The sequence below is a fragment of the Parus major genome, chromosome 19 (assembly GCF_001522545.3).
Source record: "Parus major isolate Abel chromosome 19, Parus_major1.1, whole genome shotgun sequence".
Taxonomy (NCBI): Eukaryota; Metazoa; Chordata; class Aves; order Passeriformes; family Paridae; genus Parus; species Parus major.
The window spans coordinates 1,861,960-1,878,214 of NC_031787.1; the positions used below are offsets into that span (position 1 = coordinate 1,861,960).

At 39.1% G+C, this 16,255-nt stretch overlaps 1 long non-coding RNA gene across 3 annotated transcripts; it reads right to left on the minus strand.

Moving 5' to 3' along the window:
* Positions 1 to 6: 6 nt before the first annotated feature.
* LOC107212663 lies at positions 7 to 10,129 on the minus strand. Of its 3 annotated transcripts, XR_004499889.1 has the most exons (6): positions 9,780 to 10,129; positions 8,106 to 8,523; positions 5,858 to 5,940; positions 4,402 to 4,538; positions 1,318 to 1,505; positions 7 to 413 (listed from the first exon to the last, which is right to left on the minus strand). It is a non-coding gene; the product is annotated as an uncharacterized LOC107212663 (long non-coding RNA). The 3 variants fall into 3 exon arrangements; XR_004499888.1 differs by lacking the exon at positions 5,858 to 5,940; XR_001524506.2 differs by lacking the exons at positions 1,318 to 1,505; positions 5,858 to 5,940.
* Positions 10,130 to 16,255: the final 6,126 nt, after the last annotated feature.

The window sequence follows — 16,255 nt, forward strand, 5'->3', positions numbered from 1 at the left end:
GTCCCACGGGGTTCTAGACTATCCTGACTGGTGCTGAGGTTCTAGATCGCCCGTCGTGCTTTTTGACTATCCTGACTGGTGCTGAGCGGTGCTGAGGTTCTAGATCTCCCCGTGGGTCCTGAGCACCTGACAGAGGGTGCAGGATGCGTCCCGAGGGTCCTGAGCGCCTTCCAGATGGTGCTGAGCGCCTGAGAGAGGGTCCTTGATCTGTTGTAAGGGTGCTGCGCGCCTTTCAGAAGGAGCTGGATCTGTTCGGAGGGTCCTGAGGCTGTTCAAGAAGGTGCTGGATTTGTCCCGAGGGTGCTGTATTTAGTTTGCCCTTATTTTCTCAAAGCAAAAAAGCTCTTTTTGTGTAAATGGAGGCCATCAGTCAGCTTTGGCATAATTCCTCTGAACTCCAAATAAAAATCACCCTAGAAAAAAAATAACCAGAATACATTTTATGCAGATGAGAACTGGGGGCTTTGTGTAGGCCAGTGGCTGTCACCACAAACCATGATATCAGTGTAAAGAGTTTTCCCAACTTTAGAGATTTCAAGTGTATTTATGATTTTTGAAAAGCCAACATTCCACCCTGGGATTGGAAGCTAAATGTTCGCTGACTTAAATTAAAATATTTAAGCTTGGGTTTTAAATCAAGCTCGAGCTCAAGCTCAGATTCCTTGCTTCTAAGGTTCTGGTCCCATGAGAATATATAATGCACCATGAAAAAGAACAGGGCAGAAAAATCAGAACATATGTGATTTAAGGAGGACACTGCCATTTTAAATCCAATTATCTCTTATCAAAATACTAAAGGGAGAAAATCTTCCCCTCTAAACCTTAACTAGACTCCATCCAGACCCTTACCCTAGAAATTCAAAACATGAATGATGTCTTCTTTTACAATTTTAAATATTTTAACACTTCTTTTTAAGTTTGGTTTCTTCTAGTTATAACTTTTAAGGTGGCATCCCTAAAACAGATACTTAATGAACAAAAAATGAAGTTCAAATCTGATGAAAAACACCAGTCTAACCTTTGCTATGCTTTTGCAGTTACTGCTTCACTCAGCTCCAATTTTCTCTCCTTTATTAATGATTGCCTTTAAACCAGGTAACCATAGTGATCCTTTTCAAGCTGGGTGACTTTAATTTGGTTTACTTGAAGACAAAGTCACAACAAAACTTTCCTCAACATCCCTTATGGCAAACTTAGTATCAGGACTATGACTATTAAAAGTAAGGTACAAGAGAGGGGCTTTTCATGGCAAATAATAATTTGCCCTTATCTTTAAATTTAAAAAAGTACAGGGGCTGTTAGTACAATACTCTTAACCTCAATTTGGAGCAGATTTGAGTTCTCCAAATTTTTTTCATTCTGTTGACACATCCAGACAGTGAATCAGAGTGAGAATCTGAACTCTGTTTTTGTAAGCAGTTCTTTAACATCTGTGACAGGTCAGAGCTCACAGGGTCACAGAACACATCGTGCCCATACCAACGGGGGAGTCAGCAAAAACAAGCCTGAAAATAACAACAGGCTGGCACAAACATTGCAGGGGTCAAGGGATTTCATTAGCCATTTAAATTTGCTTTAATAGAGGTGCAAAGACATCTAGCAGTAACTACAATAAATCAAAATTTATCATTCAGCCTCATTTTTGTCTGGAAGGGTTTGGTGTGGATCACATTTAACTCCCCTCCATTGCTCAGTGTGTCACACAGAGGTGTGAGGGAGTCTTGCTTTGACTTGGCAGTGCCTACACATAGGTGCTATTTACAAATCCAGTATGCATCTCACATTAGCTATAATCCCAATCTTACTTTGAAAAAATTGTCAGCATCAATTTAGAGCAAAAATAAGCCTCCTAAACCTTCTAAACCACAGAGTTCACAACACAGCTCAAATGTGCCCAATTTGTCCACCAAGAATATTTTGGATTGAACAATAAGAGTGGAAATGCCATCTGGGGGGGGAAAAAGAAGTAACAAAATATTTAATTATTTTTTTAAATTTGAAATATTTTACTGGTTACCTTCAAACTAAAGGTTACTGTGGGAAGGCATGAATATTCTTCAGTCTTCTTTTTATTCTCCTAAGGCTGTGTCAGAGTCTTTCTGGGTCTCAGGCAGGGCCCTACACAAACTGAGCCATCATTCCAATCCTGGATCAATTCATGAACCAGTTCTAAGGACCACGATGCAGAAATGCCTTGCCTTGGGAAGCAGCAGAAATGTTGCTTCAAACTCTTTCCCTCCCACAGGTGGCATGTCCTTAGATTTCATTTACACCATTGTCTTTCTGAACTGCTCACATACATAAATTAACTGGGATTGAATTTATGCAGACCAGGGTCTAAGAGTAATTTATAATATCACTTTACTCAAGAAAGATTAATTTTAAGTTAAAGAAGCACTATGTCTAACATTAATTTTGGAAAGATGGGCTATGTGCATAGTTTAATGCTATTTTCACCTGAAATTATTAATACTATCACATTATCATTCTGATCTTTCTCCAAAGATTTTTTACTGACTTCTAGAAGATCCCTATTCAGCTGTACTCACATTTGTGAACAAAAAGAAGCCTAAACACAATGACTAGCACTCACAGAACCACCAGAAGAAACTCAGAGGGGTGGTTCATGTTCAAGAAGTATTTGCAGGATATTTTTCACATAGCTCCCATTAAACAAGGCAGTGGGAGAAAACAAAGGCAGTTACCATCCACTCACTGGGCACAGACCACTGACCATCTCCTTGCTGGCCTAAACCAAACCATCTCCTTCACCTAAAACCCAGAATATTTCACCAAACACCAGACTGAAAGCTTTTTATGATTTATGAGCTTCAAGCAATTTTATAAAATTTTCTCTAATTTATCCCATTTTCAAATGGCAGGAAAAAAAACAACTTCCTTTCCATAACAAAACATGGGCCTATTCACAGATTTTTATAGGATAACAATCAAAAAATTCATTAAAATGAAACTTTTATACTCTTTCATCTGTGTAGGTGCACTTTGATGCTCATCACCTGCCTTGTAACTTCTTGTTTTCATTATTTCTTTTTCTTCCCTACAGATTCCTTAAAGATGATATCCCCTTCAGGATACCCATGAAGAAATGCAGATGTTGTACCACACATGGTGACTAACAGCACAGCGAGATCAAAACTGAAACATGGATGTGTGGAACAACATTTTGACTTTCCAGTTAGGCTCAGCTTAATTAGCAAGCAACAAGCATCAGGATTTATACTACTGGGATTTAAACCAGGAGAGAGTCATGTTGTGTCTAAAGTTGATTTACATATAAGCAATATTTTATTTACTTTAGAAAATGGGTATTTTGCTCCATTTCAGCACTGGAGGGGGTGATGCAGTTTTTAATTAGTTTAGTGTTTTGATTTTTCTCAATGTCAAGAAAACAAATGGAGCAATATAAAAATAATAACAAAACAGCTAACATGGGGGTCTATAACATAACCATAAAAGGAGCACTCTCAAAGCACTTGCAAAGTTCCAGCCACATGATTCCCATTAACTGTAATGAGCACTGGACAGATAAATTCACACATGTTGCTTTGAAGATTTATACTAAATTGGCCTCATCTTTGTTAGCACTAAAGGAATACTGATGCTATACAATATAAAAACCAAGTCTTTCAATTTGCCCCCTGCAATCTTCTTCATTATCCACAGAATTCTCCTGTAGCCAGTCATACCAGATTCATAATCTCTCCAATTTTACAGACAGTTAAAAATATTAACAATAGCACACCAGTCACTCTCTGTAGAATCAAGTGCTAAAATGCTCCTTTGTTTAAGCACAGGCCCTGCTAGTTGTGCTCTGAAGCACATCAAAGGCCTGAACAACTGGAAGAGCACAGGGAGAAAGCTGCTGCTCCTGAAATCAATCCATAATACCTTGCCAGGTCTTTAATTGCTATGCATGTACATTTGGCTTGATCTTGTGCTGCTTTGAAGTGAAGACATTACCTTCAATTAATCCCAAAATGACCTCAAGTTATGGGCTTTGGAAAAAACAAAACAAAACAAAAAGAAAGCCAGAAAATGGCAGAGGACCAGTGTGAGCTGCTTGCCCTTTTCTTTCCTTCTTTTCTCCCTTTCTCTTCTTGTCTGTTTAAGGACAGGATTTATAATTCATGGACAATGCTAAGCAGACCCTGCAAACCAGCCTTACTTTCCCCTTGGGTTTACTTCAGCAAGGAAGTTACTGACACAGATTTTTGGCTTAGTTTACAAGACAACCTATTTCCTAAGTTTTGTGAAGTATTTTGCATTTCCCATTCTGCTATTCCCATTAACTTTAATAGGTTGCTGAAGAAATGTGTAGTTTACCAATCATATCATCATCAAAATCCTTCTTTCCCCAAGCACAAATTTAGTAAATCATACCTGTAATTTAATTCTTAATCAAGAGGTCCTTGAGCCTCACTCCTGAGACTCAGTTAATGGATTCTGTTCTGCATAGTATCAAAATGAAGTTGCTGTAGTTTCATGCCCCTGTCTTCTGCCTTGCCACCATTATGAACCTAAAATAAAACACTTTCTGGTATTTGTGTTCCAGCTGGTTAAGAAATTTTCATTCAAAAGATTGGTTACAGTAAGAATACAAAATGCATAAATGGTTCCAAGCCTCAGTAAACTCTGTGCTTCTAATGTTGTGCCCAGAATTGAAAGCAGAATTTGGAAACAAATTTTGCTTTGTCATTGAACGCAAGAGATGACAGTTCTGCATATGCAAATTAAGTGTGGGGAGCTTGTAAGGAACACACACCCCCTGAGAAAAAACCCCAACCAACCAAAAATATCAGACTGTAGCCTGTGAACCCTACTCATCTACTTTTAAAAGGGTATTTAGTTTTGTTGGTCACTGCATAAGTGAAATGCTTTCATTTCTTAATTCAAATTGTATTGCACTGAAAAAAAATGCACATGCACTTACTTAAGCATAGAGGCTGAGGTGGGAAATCAGTTAAAAATAAACCAAATTATTTGTTTCCTCCCCAAGATTTCTTTCAGCAGTGCTAGGGGAAGAAACACCCAAAAGTTTTAAGCTACCTTAAAACTTTGAGGGTTGCCATAAAGTCATTTTATATTGATGTTTTCTCAATTTGAAGAGGAAGCACCAAAACAAATGAAATAAATAAGGATAACAAGTTGCTCCTTTGAATTAGTATTTTCTCTCAGTAAGCAACTTGTTTGTATAAAGATTTTCAATAAACAAAGATAAAACATCCTGCTTTCCAGATTGGCACTAATGTTGGAAATGATCCCACATAAATAACATTTCCAAGTGGCAACATGGACAAAAGTAATCAGTACCCTATGTCTGTGTGCAGTACAAAGTGAATTTTAATGCAATCAATAATCCCAAGGTAAAGAGATGATGGCTCCACAGCAAGACTCAGTAGGATATAGATTTCAGGTTGGAAGTCAACAAAGATGTAATAACTCAGCCCAGCTGCAGCATATTCCTCAGACACTACTTAAAAGCTCATTCACCACCAAGGAATATTCTCAGGAGCAGATCAAACCACTGAAGGATGATTTTCTCCATGTGCCACGGGATAAATAGCAGAAAATACCATCACTGGAGCCCAAGTCATGGGGACTCTGAGCCTCAAGAGCTGTACAAATACAAGCAGCAAGTGAAGTGACATCTCTGCACTGCCCAAGTCTGAGCTCCAGCCATGGAGCAGAGAGGTCTGCTCCTCCCAGGCAGCAGTGATCCTCACCAAGCAGTGACCACACTGACAGGAGTCCCCTTAGACATGGGACAGCACCCAAAATACCAAGCAGCACCTGACAAAACTTGTGTGTGAAATTCCACCAGCATCTGAAACCAAACCTTGTGAAGTGTTGGTCTGACAAGCAGACCAAAATTGGAGATAATGGTCAATTCTTCCACTATTCTTGTCTAAGTAGAGAATTCTGCTTCAGTTAAAATCCATTTAAGTGAGCAGCATTCATTATAGAAAAGAAAGATTAAGAATACATAGGTCAGAGTAAGAATCCTTATTATGTGAGTAGGCAATTACAAAAGTATCTCTGATTTCCACCTTTTATTGTATTTTCTTCTCTGTCAATACAAACCTGTGGGAAGAATGTAAATCAATAATAATTCCCCTCCCCACTTTTTTTTTTAAACTATCACAGTAGAAGAAAATAGCTACTGAAAAGCAATGGTCTTGTAAGAAAGCACAAACATCTGCTCTCTAGAAAGGGTAAGGAAAGAACAAATATCAGCATTCCCTCTCTACAAAACTGGTAGCAGAATGTGCTGGAATGCTGTACCCAAAGGAATTGCTGGTTCACTGTACTTTGTGGACAGCCAATTGGCAAACCATAAATTAGGTCAAATTTTAGTAAAACCAGCCCCACACATTCACATTCATGAACAAGAACAAATGTCTAGTGCTTCAAAAACATCTTGAAATGGCCATTATCTGATGGTTGAGCACTGAACAGTCCCAAAAATAAAGTAAAACATTATTATCTCCAGCAAATTTCACGAAGGGAGCTTCTGCCTAGTGCCCTGGGTAAAATTTGGTTAGAACAAAGGTCAGACAGCCTGGCAACACCACCAAAGAAGGGAAATGTTCAAAAGTTTGTCAGTATACTATCTAAAAACTGATAAATAAAGCCCCTAGGAATGAGTTATTGAGAAGTCAGCACTATGAGCCTAAGGCTACACTTATACATTTCTATAATTCCCTTACCTTCCAAACCAATCAAAAGCAGCATGGAATTTGTAAAATCTAACAATCCCACAGTGGTAAGAAACCATTTTCCATGAGACACAATTACATCATTTTATCATCAGGCAGAAATACAACCCCATATGTGATTAATATTGGGCAAATACATGAAGTTTTCTTGTGCTTTCAAGAATATGTTACTCCTTTTAGCTTGATGTATCAAAGAAAAACATTTTAAAAGTTCAGGGAATTTTGTGACTACTAATGGACTTTCACACATGCTGACACTTAAGACAGGGTCATGGTTGTATCACTTGCAATGGCACAGCCTCTTAACAATTTTCCTTTCTTCCTTAATGACACAGTTAACAAAAGTAAAGTAAAAGTTAGAATTTCAGGTATTTGCAACGTTTCCTCAAAAGCCTTTCATTCCTATTTGGGCTGAAACTTGATCTGTTCTGAATAATGGAAACAATGTTCAAAGCATACCTCCCCCCCAGCATTACACTTAGTTAATGGTCCTTTACTTGTGATATTGTGATTTTTATACTCCATATAAAGGTCTCCTTTAGGTTAAAAAAAAGAAAATGTGTCTTAGCATTTGAAGCAAAGCCAAATAATGCTGTACTGCTGGGCAATTTTCAAAGCCACATTAAAAGAGGATCATAAGAAAAAGAGGCATCCAGTACAAAAACACTACATGGCTCCTTCTCTGTGCTCCACGATTTTGTTAAGATACTCTTTTAATCCAGCCATTTACTGCAACAGGCTTTATAATATATATTAAATATTATTGCCTCCTTTAATTAACAGATCAGGTTTGGTTAATCCTGACCCTTCAGTTCCCCAGAAGCCATATTAGATTGTTATAATAAGAATATTGTGAAAACCATAACAAAGATGTCTGTTTCCCTGATGGGTAAATTCTTTTTCGGATGGTTCAAGAAGACTCCTGCACAATGTGATTGTCATGAGGGACCAAAACCACAAGGAGATTCCCTCTGACATTTCAGTGTCACCTCTGAAGATGTGCTCAAGCAAAGTCTTTCCTAAAACCACCACAGCTGGCACAAAACAAATCTAGGGACAATCCCTCCTGCAAGGGGTCAAGGCCTTTTATGGGTGACCCTTGTAAGAGCATGGCAAGGTGAAATTACTGCTGTTGTTTAAAAAAATATATTATTTAAAATTATTTAAAGTTATATTACTAAAAATTATATATATAAACCAGTTTTAAATAAAAAATACCATTTCCAACCTCCCCTGAGCAGAGGGATGAGGCAATGTCAGAATTGAGCCCCAAAATGCTGTTCAGTGCTGAAGCTTCACCACCTCTTGGACCACAGAGACCAGGAAAAGTGGTGAAAAGCCCAGAAGTGGAGAAGCTGTAGTACTCACCCATCAAAGAGCCGAGAAAGAACCTTGCACAAACCATGAGATTTAGATCTGGAGAAGTTTTCTTCCATTTACTTTAATTCCATTGATTTCATCTCCTCCTGGGAATAGTTAAATGCTGTTTTCCATACCCTAGTATCGCTGGTAAAAGTCATCAAGGAAATAAAATAAAAGTACGAAAAATCAAAGATCTTGCTTATCCTATCTTAATTTGGCATAAAACACTTCACAAAGTCATTTTTAAATGCTTAAAAGAGAATAATTCAACTTTCTTGAAAATCACCATCCCTCTCTTCAAAAGGTCAGTCAGTACCAGCTGTCTCCAGAAAACATTGTCTTTTCCATGTCCAGGATCTGTTTTTTGGATCACTTTGCTGGGTTAGCTTGTATGTTTCCTCACATCCCTCCTACTCATCCATCTCTGTCTCAAACATAAAAGAGAACAGATAAAAGCAACATTTCCTCAAGCTTCAGGCAAAGCAAGAAAGGGAACTTGTGGCTGCCACCCATTTGCTCAAGTCAGGCAGCAGCTCCAGTACCTGAAGGTTTAAGACTTAAAGATGATAAAACTGATCCCTGAGCAGCACAGGAGCAAGTGAATTAAAGGTGTTTGCTCCTTAAACCTCAAAGTCAGACTGTCAAAAATGTTCCCAGAGCCTGGAAACTTCTAGGTTACATAAACACAGAACTTACTCCACTGGCTTCCCTGTGTGTGCATATGTTTAATACACATATTAAATTTTAAATAGATTGCTTTTAACTAATCACATCAAGTGGTGTTTGTGCAATGTAAATATTTGCTTTGTTCCTTTAACACTCTTTCAATTACACAGAAAATTTCAGAGAAATAAAATTACAGCAGGCCAAATATTAAAAGGTGGGGAGGGGAAAGAGTGAGAATCCAAGCTTCAAAGGGAATTCTACACTTTGATTTCAGTTTGCATATTCCAAATGCTCACATTTTGCTACACAGATGTCAAACCAGGAGGCAGGTAATAAAGCAGGTTTCTTTAAGATTTTAAAAAAATACATTCAAATGATCAAATTAAACCATATTCCAAGCATTGCTGAAATAACTGCCATATTATTAGTCCTTCTCTAAATGTTATTGAACCATCTCTTTCCATTGTAGCAGGGGTCTGTCAGCTATGAAGGTCCTTGCCAAAAATAAAGAAAGGATGGCAGCATTCCCCATCTGCTGATGAGTCCAATCTTAGGGAAGACAAAACACTGATTTTATTTACCTCTGTTCCAATTATTGTCAGGCGATACAAACAGCTATCATGACACACAGCCAGGTTTATTCGTGTGCCCAGCAAGCCAGGCCAGGCATAATAAAGAGATTACACACTCTGTTTGGAATACAGGCAACTTGGAATGGCTTTTATTGAAACCTAAGCATGGGAAATATTGGGTAGTAGATTTAGGTATCACACAATCAGAAATATGTTTGGCTCAAAAACACAACACATGGCACCCTCAGAGAATGAGGGTGACTATTATTACAGCACAACAGGCCTGCCTTTCTCTCCCTGCCAAAAGAAAAGCTTGGAATAGCACAGAGCACACACAACACTTTAAAGTTCCTCCTCCTGCCCCAAGCAGAGGTGAGAATCCAATCTCCTTTGTCCTGTGAGTGAGTCAAGTCAGTCAGTCCAGGGCTGGAAGCAAACTTACCTTCCCCTTGTTAAGACTTAAGGCAAGACTCGTGCTCAGCTTGCAGCAGCAAACAGCGTTCCCTGTCTTTCTGTCCTGCTCACCCCCAGGCACTGCTGCCAGTTCTGCTCTCCTACCACATGGCTACTGCTTGAAGAGTCCACCCAGCTGGGGACACTCCCAGGAGGTGTCCGGTGGAGGTGGTCAGGTGATGATACCTTCCCGAAAGTGCCTCCAGAGAGGAAAGTGTCCGGGCAGGCCACAATCAACCAATCACACCCACACAATCACACCCAGAGCTGAGCAATGACAGAGCCAGGAAGGGTCTCTGTATGGAGCTGCAGTGGGGTTTAGAGCAGGCACACACTGAAAAGCTCCAAGAACAAAGCAGGGAGCAATGGAGGGTCCAGCAGTATATAGGGGCTTGAGGGGGTGGAGCTGAGGGCCAGGGTCCAATAGGAACAGGGAAAAGTGGTGCATAGGTGGGATCAGGGGAGGGAGAGCCAATGGGATCACAGGGGAGGGGCATTGTAGCAAACTGGGGCCAATGGGGAAGCAGAGAAGGGAGAACATTCTAGAGAAAGGACATCTAAGGTAAAAAGGGGAGGGACAGCCCACAGGCCAGCTGGGTACATACAACTGGGGTATGGTAACATGGGTGTGTGAAGAACGATGGGAAAAGCTTTTTCCTTCAATCTTTATGTGAGGGAAAACCTTCCTTTTATGCTTCAAGTTCACACCTTTGAGGCCTCCATCCACACCATCACTGCCTTTGGCTCCGCAGCCTCCACACTCCCACCCATGGCACCCACTCTTCCTCCAGGCCCCAGAGGGACTGTCACCTGCTGGGGTCCCGGGGAAATTTGGGTCTGGGTTTTTCAGCTCTTGGGGCCATTCTGGGTGGAGGTGTCCACACAGGCATTGTACCCTCTGTGATCCTCCCTGCAGAACATGCTGGGCTCAGGGAGTGCCACTGGATAATTTCATTCTAAAATGTCATCCAAGGTGGAATTATGTATCACCAAGGTTTTTGTTTTATCAGTCATCATATTTAACCACAGTCCTAGGCAAGTTGTGAGATGTTTGGGTTTCAGCAGTGCCCTCCAAAAGAAGAGTAACACCATTTACACCAGCTCCTGCCAAGAGAGAACAGAACTCAGAGTCCCCTGGGCATTTCTGTTTAGGCTGGAGAGTATTTACACTTCTCAAATAAGCATTGGAACCAAGCTGTGAAACATCCTGAAAAATCTGGTAGGCTTAAAAGCTCCAAGTTTGTAAAAGCATGAATTTCACTCTAATTTCTGATTCTTGGGAATTATCCTTCCAAGCAGCAATGTAATGACTGCTCCTGATTACAATTCAGTCTAATAAAAACTCACACATACTTGGAACAGAAAAGGGAAATGCAGTTATCTGAAATTCTCCATTCATTCAGAGCACAATGCTGCTGAAACCTGGGCCTAAATGTCTCTCACCAGTGCTCACAAGCTGGTGTTGTAATTGATGCCAAAAATTCAGCAGCTTTATCATATGCATTTTTTCCTACTGACAAAGTATTCCACGGAGCTGTATTTCAATTCTGATTCCATATGTCACTTCAATTTCTGATCAGTGCTTGAACATAAAAAAATTATAGCTCACCCCAATGGACTAATAAAAAAGGATCATTTCTTTTTACATATCAACATTTATTAGCCTCAATCATTTCAGAAATATAATCATTATAGTCCCTTTTACTGAGATCAGCTCCCCACACACACTCATCCCGGGGGCTCCTCTGTACAGATGTTCTTTTCCCTTTTAATTATGAGGGTGCCATGTTGTTGCACAGCAAAACCAGTCATCATGCTGTATCATGACCAAAAGTAATTTTAAAAAAGACTGATTTTTCCTATTCCCCATTGCTTTTTTTTTTTTTTTTTTTTAATATTACTGCTATCTCCTTCTGTCTTCCCTAAATAAAAAGTCAAAGGCAGGAAAGGTTTCAAGTCAGAAGGATTGACTGGGTTGACCATCCTGAACTCTGCATTTCCCAGGCCTTTTGGTTTCAGGATGAGTTTAACCAGAAGCCTGAGAGATTACAAAGGTATTTACAGTTTATCACTGACCAAATTGTAACACTGAGCAAAGCAATTAAGTAATAATACAGAATAAAATATAAACATTTCTCCATTATAAACAGATCCTGCATGGAAGCACCTGTAATAGGAAGAAAAAAAACTTTCACAGCAGAAGGAACTCCAACCTTGACCATCTGAATTTAAAAGGTCCTTGTGTCTCTGTCCCTGCCCTCTGTGCTGAGAGGAATGCCACCCACTGACATCTTAGCACACAAATGTCTTCATCATAAAAAATAAAGAGGTCTTTTTATAGTCATTGTAACTCATGAGAGCAAAACCTGCTAAGAAAGGCTCCTCCAGTTAACAGCTTAAATGTGACAATTTTAGCAGCCACCTACGTACCCAGTATGGTTCAATTTCCCCCATAGATGTTTTTCTCATCCTAGGTAGGCAAAGCACTCATTTGTCCTAATTCTGAACCAGCGCAAGCTAGTCTCCTTCAATCTCAATTAGCCAGTAGGAAATTTATTTAGAAAGCTGACAGGAACTATTTGGGGGATTAATGATCACTGATTTATGAATATTGAGTAGCATTTCAATAATCCAAGCAGAGTGATCACTTGTAGATTAAGCCAGTTCTCCCAACCATTATAGTCTGTAGCAATCACTCAAAGGCAGTTAAATGATTCTGATTTATGACCTTAACCTACAGGGCCCAGTACATTTGCTCTATCAGTGTGTAAATTCTAAAAACGCAATTCCCTGCACCTCTAGAGAGCCAATTTAAGTCAACATTATGCATGAGCTGAGCATGCTTGAATTCTCAGATCTCTTATTTCACTCATTAAATTTGCACTGAACATCTTGCAATTAAAATTTCATATAGATTTTTTTTCTTATGATTGACATTTGGCCTTGGCAAAATGAGTTTAAATTTTGTTTCTTTAAAGATTTAGAAGGAGATAGATTGATCTAGACATTGTTTTCTGCAAGATGATGATGATGGAGCACTAAAGGTTTTATTACCATTTTGAAAAGCCCCCCTTTTTGCTGGAAGACTGTCTACCACTGGTAAGTGAAAGCAATGCAGTAACCAGAGCCAAAGTTCAGCTAATCCAGCAGCCTCAAATGTGTTGCTGCAGTCTGTGTGACCCTTTCCTGTTTTTAGGGCAACATCTTTAACTGGGGTGGAACAAATTGGGCCTTCCAGTACAAACCAATATGTGCTCATCTGCACTGGATAAACAGCAGTTCTAGTATGTCATTTTGAAAATAAGCCCAGGACAACTGATTTCAAGTGTTAATCTGAAATTAACTGCTTGGATCCACTCAATGTTCAAACTGCTTGGATCCACTCAACGTTCAATTTGTGGTGCTAAAATCAGACAACTCATTTTATCCCAGGTGCTGTCCCTTGGGCAAGGAGTTCAGAACCAGCTGAACCCTTCTGTGATCCCGTGCTTCCAGCACACCTGCAGGAGACAGACCAGGCAGCAAGGAGCTCACAGTGCAGGGAAGACTCAGTGGCTGAGAGAAGAATCATTTCTGCCTCAATACACCAATTGCTTACAAGGACTGCAGCATTCAGTGCCCATGGACAGCTCCAGGAAATACAAGATCCTTCTGCAGAAAAGCAGCTCCTAGCACAGTGACATATCAATTTCTTGTAAAACTTGGATTATTAGGGTCATGCCAATAATAAATGGCCATGCATGTGCTGTACTAGGCATGCTAGTATTCATTTTGTATGTTACAAAGCAAATCAAGGGGAAAATGTTTCAAAAACCTAAGGAGCTGAGTAAAGGAAGCATCCCCTACATAGGAGAAACATAAATACACATTTAAAATAACTATTTAAATCCATTGGTAGTGTGTGGATGGAAACTGCAATTCACCAAAGAGAACATTTGAACTGCTCCTTCCCAACCTCCTGGCCAGATTATTCACGTGTCAGTGCAGATGTCACACGCTCAGAGCTGGAGCAGGATCCATGCTCACATGCTGAACACACAAGTGGTGAGAGAAGGAACTCTCTTCACCCATCACAGGAGCTGAGACTGACATCCAAGCACAAGGAAGAATGCTTAAAGCCTACATATCTACTTTAACCAGTCTCCATCTCATCCAGCTGAGCACAGTATTTGCCTACCAGAAAATTATAAACAAAGGAAATACACAAAAATTTGTCTCACTAAGGGAAGAGATCAATGGAGTACCTATATTCCATTATGTAGCTAAAGGAAAAATCCAGTGTACTAGCTGTGGAGAATATCAATCTTGCAGCAATGCCCATGGCATGTTTTACTGCAGAATAGTAAAGTCTTTACAGTCACAGCATAATTACACTAACACACAGGTATTTTAATATCATCTCTCTGAAATGAAATTTGGTTTCCATGTCCAGTCAATAATTCTGTCTCATCTCAGTGATGAATAGAGCTAAGTGGATAATTGTTATGAATAATTTATTCACTGCATTTCACCTTTCATCTCTCTTTGAACATTTTGTGAAATTCTGCAGGTATACATTACACAAAACTGCTCACAAATAACTCACACTTGCAGACCATGTGTTGACAGGTCACTGAAAATATCCAAACTGATTTGCCACTTGCATACATTTACAAGGTGTTGTAGCTGCTCCATCACTGGTTGGGCTCAGTTCAACCAAGCTGCATTCCCAGTTGTTCAAACAGCTACAATTCAAGTTCAGCCTCAGATATTTAGGCTTGCAATGTACATTATGTTTCGTTTCTTCCACTTCAGTCCTTCAGCTGGAGTGACAATCCCATCATGGAGCCATGACCCAGTGGATTCAGAATAATTCACCTGTTCACCATAATAATTCACCTAATTCACCATAATGCACTACCATAGGTAGTGTATTAGAACTAGGCAAGTGTCTGGAAACACTCAATGACATAAGAGGGGAAGAGGTGCCAGAAGGAAAGACAAGCCTGGAGCTTGGAAGGGAGCATTCAGGATCTCAGGGCACTCATTACAAATGTTACTTGCTTTCCAGTGCCATTCTAAAAGCAGATTAGGAGTGACAAGAAAACAAAGAATTATACTGAAAGTGACCCTACAGATGTTAATAAACATTGGAATATTAATTCTGAAATTCTATTCTTACCAGGAACTTTGAGGAACAGAACTAAAAGATTCTCTAAGAACTCTTGCAAAACTGTTCTGCAAGTTCAGAAATGTAAATTCAACTGATTATCCCATCTACTAAGAACTGCCAATTTAAAGTTATCAATTAGAAGAAAAGCATCCACACTGGTTTCTCATAATTATATGAAACAAACAAAAAACTTGAAGTACAATATATGTTTTACTGTACAAAGGGCAAGTCCTTCATATTCTTCAGTTTTCTCACTGTGTGGAATTTACTCCTATTTACTCTCCTATTTTCTTTTGTTGTTATTATTAACTACCTATGGCAAAACAAGAAAAGAAGAAAATAATTCTGCATTAACTCTTCAATTTTGTTAGGAAGGGACTCTCATCCCAGAAAGCCTTACAAAAGAAGAAAAGAAATAGATCTGAGTCTAGTAATAAATTCATATCCCCAAGTGAGACCAGCAAAATAATTTCTTATTATACATTAAATGTCATTGCGGTTCACCATGCTCATCATGGCTATGAACCACATGGATCCAAAGGACAAAAGGAACAAGGCCGTGCTTGCACAGATTTCCTCTCAAACATACTCAACAGGCTTCCCTGGAAGGTCTCACATCTCCCCACTCCCTGCCAAGCTTTTCTTTTTCTTCATCTGCCTTTTCTCTATTAACTAATTTTTCTACCCTGAAGAAGATTCTAAGGCTGTTCCACTTTTAAATAATAAAATAGAAATTGCACAGTGGTTTAAAACACAGTGCTAACATAATAAAATTGATTTTTCACTGGGGAAGAAAACTAAAATAAGCAACAAATGCACTTCAGCAACAAGTACAAAGAGGAAATTATACAGATAATAGGTTACATAGTCAAAGCTCTATTTAAGCTGCGTAATTTTGTTAATTGTTTTGTTAACTTCTACTAGTGTTAAAACAGAAAAAAATTAATTCTCATATCATGCATGAAAAAAAATCCAGACTTCTATAATACTCACAGATTAATTAAATCACATATCCCAAACTATTGATGTTATAAAAAGACATTTTGAAACATTCTATTCAGTACTTTCGGATGGCTCTTGCCACAGGGACCCTGTCCAAGTCTGTTTCTGTGCAGGTTGAGGACAATCAAGATCTGCAATAGTTCCTCAGTGAGTTTCCCAGTGTGCCAAGGATATAGAATGAATATGTAGAATATAGAATGAATATATAGAATATAGAATGAATATATTGAATATAGAATGAATATGTAGAATATATAGAATATATATTCTACATATGGGAACCTCGGGAACCTAGGGAACCTCTGGAACCT